This window comes from Triticum urartu, chromosome 2A (assembly GCF_056163025.1).
Source record: "Triticum urartu cultivar PI428250 chromosome 2A, HENAU_Tu73, whole genome shotgun sequence".
Classification (NCBI taxonomy): domain Eukaryota; kingdom Viridiplantae; phylum Streptophyta; class Magnoliopsida; order Poales; family Poaceae; genus Triticum; species Triticum urartu.
In genome coordinates this window covers 414,287,059-414,295,174 of record NC_141874.1, presented here as the reverse complement: position 1 = coordinate 414,295,174, position 8,116 = coordinate 414,287,059, and positions in this window count along the sequence as shown.

The following is an 8,116-nucleotide window of genomic DNA, read 5'->3' as shown; positions in this document are numbered from 1 at the left end:
TTGGAGCTAGTTATGTGTCACCCTAGGTTATGACTGTTACATGATGAACCGGATCCGGCATAATTCTCCATCACTCATCCATTGCCTACGAGCTTTCCATATATTGTTCTTCACTTATTTACTTTTCCGTTGCTATTGCTATCATCACTACAAAACACCAAAAACATTACTTTTGCTATCATTACCTTTTGCTACCGTTACCACTACTATCATATTACTTTGCTACTAAACACTTTGATGCAGATATTAAGTTTCCAGGTGTGGTTGAATTGACAACTCAGCTGCTAATACTTGAGAATATTCTTTGGCTCCCCTTGTGTCGAATCAATAAATTTGGGTTGAATACTCTACCCTCGAAAACTGTTGCGATCCCCTATACTTGTGGGTTATCAGTATGCATTTTACCCTTAGTTTTAGTTAGTGGAGTGTTGCTTAATTTTTATTTGATGAATTGCTGGTGAACTATGTCACCAAGTGTTGTTGGACGTCCCAAATGTTTCATATCTATAGTGTACATATTTGTTTTTTTTTGTTATCATTTTCATGGTATTGATATTTAAATTTGCCTGTGAAATACTATTTGTGGTCATGCTACATCTTTTTTATTTGCTACTTGCTTGGTTCACATAGTTGAACTTCTGATTTTAATTATTGTTTGTCTATAATGAAATTTGGTTGAACTTCTGTTATGCACATTTTGTTTTACTGCTTTGTTATATATTATTGAACTTCTGGACATCATGTTATATGTAGTAGCCCCTCTGGTGTAGATTGTTTTTATATTTAGTATGTAAATTTTAGTTTGTTTGTTGTGTTTACTACTTTGTTAGGTATTGTTGAACTTCTGGATATTGGACATTGTTGTAAAAGTAGAAGTCACATTGGTGTAGGATTGCGTATTAGAACTCGGCTACCTTTTTACTTGCATTTTTTGTAGTTTGTGATGAGATGAATAGTTCTGGAAAAAATGCCTGCGATCAAGATGGAGCTTTAGAAGTTAATACTGATGCTCCAATATCTGATCTGGCTAAATCACCCATAATCCCTTTGATTGTGATTGCTGAGGTTGCTTCGAGCCTTGAGAATTTTTCAAGCCTCGAGGATCTTGCTTCTGCAGCTCTTGCTTCACCTAGTATGTGAAACCCCTTTTCTTTTCATTTTAAATTCTTGAGCCATGTTTTTTTAGCTTGTTCATGTCGGTTGTTTTTGTTTTTTTCCTGACTTTTTTTTTATTTTTTGCTTTGATTTTTTGTGTTCTTTGCAGATGTGTCCACATAGGAGGAAGGTGTGAACACCATCAATGATGTTTTATCTGAGTTGGGTTTATTAGAAACCCCTGCTGCTGCTGAGGAGGGGGATCCGTCAGTCGAAGGTTGTGATTCCGTTCTGGATCCTTTGTGGTCTCTTCAGATGTCAGAGACGCAGTCGCAGTCTGTTGATGGCATTGAACCTGTCACGCAACCTGAGGATGTGCCTCTTCAGCTTCTTCTGGAGGACCAACATAAGAGGAAGAAGCAAGAAGATTTTGAAAAGAAGAGGGCGGCCCCCCTTGAGAAAGGTTCTGATGTTCCTGGATCTTTTCATGCGGATGAGCTCACGGTTGGGGAAGACGTGCCATGAGGCAGTGATGGCACGGTTGTCCCTGTTAAGAAGAAAATCAATAAGACCACTACGAGGAAGCATGTAGGTGGTGGAGTTACTCCTCGAAGGGGCCCACGTGTTTCAAGGCCTGCTGAACTTGTTGAAGATTAAGGGCTAGGCCTCGATGGTACGCCACGCCATAGTCCTCGTGTGCTTGCCACTGCCGCGCCTACACCTTCTCCGCTTGGTGCTGGTGCATCTTGTAATGGGAAGAAATGCGGCGTCAAGCGCAAAGTTGCACCTACAAAGGTCAACAAGGGTCATAAGAAGCGTTCTCGTGTTAATCCAGAGGACAAGGATGTTGTTGATTTCAATGCTGATGATGAGGACGATGACGATGATGATGTTGCGGCTAATCAGGTATGAATGTCTCATGTTTACCGTTTTTAGAGCATTTGTTGCTATTGTTGTAATTTTTGTGTTTTTAGCACTGCCTTGGCGTACATAGCCGACCTTCTGCTCCATATAGACGAATAAATTAGCCGATCTGCTTTGCTTTTTATGGTATTACTGCCTTTGTGTACATAGTTGGACTTCTGGATATATACATGAAGAGATTAGCTTAAATTGTTGGTATACATGTTTGATTAGTACCTTGGTGTACATGGTTGAACTTCTGCTTTTTAAATGTCCAATATTTTTTAAAGCATGTTAACTTGTGGTCATACATGGTGTACTGCCTATGTAGACATAGTTGGACTTCTGAAATACATGTTTGATTACTGCCTTGGTGTACATGGTAGAACTTCTGCTTTTATAAATTTCCAACAGTTTGAAAGCATCTTTACTTTCTGGTCATACAGGCTGTACTGCATATGTAGACATAATTGGACTTCTGAAATGTACTGCGTATGTAGGCATTAGTGGAATTTTGGTGAAGCTTGTGCGTCAGTATCGGCTTGTGGAGCTTCCTGAGAGGAGGAAGAGAGGAGGCAAAGCCCCCGAAGAAGGTGGACAAGGAGGAGGTGAGGCGAAATGTTTTACCAAGATGGTTCGCTGCTCACTAGGAGAGGTCAAGGCTTGTGCGAAAATGCTACAGGCTAGGCATCAAGGCTGGTTTTGGTTGTGTGTTTGACTTGAAGGTTGATTCCAACATTTCTCTTCCTTTGATGGGCAACATCTACACGAGGATCGACCCTACTGTTGGGGAACGTAGTAATTTCAAAAAAATTCCTACGCACACGCAAGATCATGGTGATGCATAGCAACAAGAGGGGAGAGTGTTGTCCATGTACCATCGTAGACCGAAAGCGGAAGCGTTAGCACAACGCGGTTGATGTAGTCGTACGTCTTCACGATCCGACCGATCAACTACCGAACGCACGACACCTCCGAGTTCAGCACAACTTCAGCCCGATGACGTCCCTCGAACTCCGATCTAGCCGAGTGTTGAGGGAGAGTTTCGTCAGCACGACGGCGTGCTGATGATGATGATGTTCTACCGACACAGGGCTTCGCCTATGCACCGCTACACTATTGTCGAGGTGGACTATGGTGGAGGGGGGCACCGCACACGGCTAAAAGATCAACTCAATTGTTGTGTCTATGGGGTGCCCCCCTGCCCCCGTATATAAAGGAGCAAGGGGGGAGGTGCGGCCGGCCAAGAGGATGTGCGCCAGGAGGAGTACTACTCCCACCGGGAGTAGGACTCCCTCCCTTCCTTGTTGGATTAGGAGAAGGGGGAAAGAGGAGGGAGAGAGGAAGGAAAGGGAGGGGCGCCGCCCCCTCTCCTTGTCATATTTGGACTAGAGGGGGAGGGGCGCGCGGCCCTGCCCTAGCCGCCTCTCCTCTTCTCCACAAAGGCCCACTATGGCCCATTAAGCCCCCAGGGGGTTCCAGTAACCCCTCGGTACTCCGGTAAAATCCCGATTTCACCCGGAACATTTCCGATATCCAAATATAGGCTTCCAATATATCAATCTTCATGTCTCGACCATTTCGAGACTCCTCGTCATGTCTGTGATCACATCCGGGACTCCGAACAACCTTCGGTACATCAAAACTCATAAACTCATAATATAACCGTCATCAAAACTTTTAGCGTGCGGACCCTACGGGTTCGAGAACTATGTAGACATGACCGAGACACGTCTCCGGTCAATAACCAATAGCAGAACCTGGATGCTCATATTGGCTCCCACATATTCTACGAAGATCTTTATCGGTCAGACTGCATAACAACATACGTTCTTCCCTTTGTCATCGGTATGTTACTTGCCCGAGATTCGATCGTCAGTATCTCAATACCTAGTTCAATCTCGTTACCGGCAAGTCTCTTTACTCATTCCGTAATACATCATCCCGCAACTAACTCATTAGTTGCAATGCTTGCAAGGCTTAAGTTATGTGCATTACCGAGTGGGCCCAGAGATACCTCTTCGACAATCGGAGTGACAAATCCTAATCTCGAAATACGCCAACCCAACAAATACCTTCGGAGACACCTGTAGAGAACCTTTATAATCACCCAGTTACGTTGTGACATTTGGTAGCACACAAAGTGTTCCTCCGGTAAACGGGAGTTGCATAATCTCATAGTCATAGGAACATGTATAAGTCATTAAGAAAGCAATAGCAACATACTAAACGATCGAGTGCTAAGCTAACAGAATGGGTCAAGTCAATCACATAATTCTCCTAATGATGTGATCCCGTTAATCAAATGACAACTCATGTCTATGGCTAGGAAACATAACCATCTTTGATCAACGAGCTTGTCAAGTAGAGGCATACTAGTGACACTCTGTTTGTCTATGTATTCACACAAGTATGGTAATACAATTCTAGCATGAATAATAAACATTTATCATGATATAAGGAAATAAATAATAACTTTATTATTGCCTCTAGGGCATATTTCCTTCAGTCTCCCACTTGCACTAGAGTCAATAATCTAGTTCACATAGCCATGTGATTTAATACCAATAGTTCACATCACCATGTGATTCACACCCATAGTTCACATCGACATGTGACCAACACCCAAAGGGTTTACTAGAGTCAATAATCTAGTTCACATCGCAATGTGATTAACACCCAAAGAGTACTAAGGTGTGATCATGTTTTGCTTGTGAGATAAGTTTAGTCAACGGGTCTGCCACATTCAGATCCGTAAGTATTTTGCAAATTTCTATGTCAACAATGCTCTGCACGGAGCTACTCTAGCTAATTGCTCCCACTTTGAATATGTATCCAGATTGAGATTTAGAGTCATCTGGATCAGTATCAAAATTTGCATCAACGTAACCCTTTACGACGAACCTTTTTGTCACCTCCATAATCGAGAAACATATCCTTATTCCACTAAGGATAATTTTGACCGCTGTCCAGTGATCTACTCCTAGATCACTATTGTACTCCCTTGCCAAAAACAGTGTAGGGTATATAATACATCTGGTACACGGCATGGCATATTTTATAGAACCTATGGCCAAGGCATAGGGAATGACTTTCATTCTCTTTCTATCTTCTGCCGTCGTCGGGCTTTGAGTCTTACTCAGTTTTCACACCTTGTAACATAGGCAAGAACTCTTTCTTTGACTGTTCCATTTTGAACTACTTCAAAATCTTGTCAAGGTATGTACTCATTGAAAAACTTATCAAGCGTCTTGATCTATCTCTATAGATCTTGATGCTCAATATGTAAGCAGCTTCACCGAGGTCTTTCTTTGAAAACTCCTTTCAAACACTCCTTTATGCTTTGCAGAATAATTCTACATTATCTCCGATCAATAATATGTCATTCACATATACTTATCAGAAATGTTGTAGTGCTCCCACTCACTTTCTTGTAAATACAGGCTTCACCGCAAGTCTGTATAAAACTATATGCTTTGATCAACTTATCAAAGCATATATTCCAACTCCGAGATGCTTGCACCAGTCCATAGATGGATCGCTGGAGCTTGCATATTTTGTTAGCACCTTTAGGATTGACAAAACCTTCTGGTTGCATCATATACAACTCTTCTTTAATAAATCCATTAAGGAATGCAGTTTTGTTTATCCATTTGCCAGATTTCATAAAATGCGGCAATTGCTAACAAGATTCGGATAGACTTAAGCATAGATACGATTGAGAAACTCTCATCGTAGTCAATACCTTGAACTTGTCGAAAACCTTTGCGACAATTCTAGCTTTGTAGATAGTAACACTACTATCAGCGTCCGTCTTCCTCTTGAAGATCCATTTAATCTCAATGGCTCACCAATCATTGGGAAAGTCAATCAAAGTCCATACTTTGTTCTCATACATGGATCTCATCTCAGATTTCATGGCCTCAAGCCATTTCGCGGAATCTGGGCTCATCATCGCTTCCTCATAGTTCGTAGGTTCATCATGGTCAATTAACATGACCTCCAGAATAGGATTACCATACCACTCTAGTGCGGATCTCACTCTAGTTGACCTACGAGGTTCGGTAGTAACTTTATCTGAAGTTACATGATCATCATCATTAGCTTCCTCACTAATTGGTGTAGGAGTCACAGAAACAGATTTCTGTGATGATCTACTTTCCAATAAGGGAGCAGGTACAGTTACCTCATCAAGTTCTACTTTCCTCCCACTCACTTCTTTCAAGAGGAACTCCTTCTCTAGAAAGGATCCATTCTCAGCAACGAATGTCTTGCCTTCGGATCTGTGATAGAAGGTGTACCCAACTGTATCCGTTGGGTATCCTATGAAAACACATTTCTCCGATTTGGGTTTGAACTTATCAGAATGAAACTTTTTCTTATAAGCATCGCAACCCCAAACTTTAAGAAACGACAACTTTGGTTTCTTGCCAAACCACAGTTCATACGGTGTCGTCTCAATGGATTTAGATGGTACCCCTTTTAACGTAAATGCAGATGTCTCTAATGCATAACCCCAAAACTATAGTGGTTAATCGATAAGGAACATCATAGATTGCACTATATCCAATAATAGTACGGTTATAATGTTCAGACACACCATTATGCTGTGGTGTTCTAGGTGGCACGATTTTGTGAAACTATTCCACATTGTTTTAATTGAAGACCAAACTCGTAACTCAAATATTTGTCTCTGCGATCATATCATAGAAACTTTATTTTCTTGTCACGATGATTTTCCACTTCACTCTGAAGTTCTTTGAACTTTTCAAATGTTTCAGACTTATGTTTCATCAAGTAGATATACCCATATCTGCTCAAATCATCTGTGAAGGTCAGAAAATAACGATACCCGCCGCGAGCCTCAACACTCATCGGACCTCATACATTAGTATGTATTATATCCAAAAAGTTAGTTGCTCGCTCCATTGTTCTAGAGAATGGAGTCTTAGTCATCTTTGCCCATGAGGCATGGTTCGCAAGCATCAACTGATTCATAATCAAGTGATTCCAAAAGCCCATCAGCATGGATTTTCTTCATGCGCTTTACACCAATATGACCTAAACGGCAGTGCCACAAATAAGTTGCACTATCATTATTAACTTTGCATCTTTTGGCTTCAATATTATGAATATGTGTATCACTACGATCGGGATTCAACAAACCATTTTCATTAGGTGCATAACCATAGAAGGTTTTATTCATGTAAATAGAACAACAATTGTTCTCTAACTTAAATGAATAACCGTATTGCAATAAACATGATCAAATCATATTCATGCTCAACGCAAACACCAAATAACATTTATTTAGGTTCAACACTAATCCCGAAAGTATAGGGAGTGTGCGATGATGATCATATCAATCTTGGAACTGCTTCCAACACACATCGTCACTTCACCCTTAACTAGTTTCTGTTCATTCTGCAACTCCCGTTTCGAGTTACTACTCTTAGCAACTGAAATAGTATCAAATACTGCGGGGTTACTATAAACACTAGTAAAGTACTCATCAATAACATGTATATCAAATATACCTTTGTTCACTTTGCCATCCTTCTTATCCGCCAAATACCTGGGGCAGTTCCGCTTCCAGTGACTAGACCATTTGAAGTAGAAGCACTTAGTCTCAGGCTTAGGTCCAGACTTGGGCTTCTTCACTTGAGCAGCAACTTGCTTTTCGTTCTTCTTGAAGTTCCCCTTCTTCCCTTTGCCCTTTTCTTGAGACTAGTGGTCTTTGTCAACCATCAACACTTGATGCTTTTCTTGATTTGTACCTTCGTCGATTTCAGCATCACGAAGAGCTTGGGAATTACTTTTGTCATCCCTTGCATATTATAGTTCATCACTAAGTTCTAGTAACTCGGTGATAGTGACTAGAGAACTTTGTCAATTACTCTCTTATCTAGAAGATTAACTCCCACTTGATTCAAGCAATTGTAGTACTCAGACAATCTGAGCACATGCTCACTGGTTGAGCTATTCTCCTCCATCTTGTAGGCAAAGTATTGTCAGAGGTGTCATACCTCTCGACACGGGCATGAGTATGAAATACCAATTTCAACTCTTGGAACATCTTATATGCTCCATGGCATTCAAAGCGTCTTTGAATCCCCGA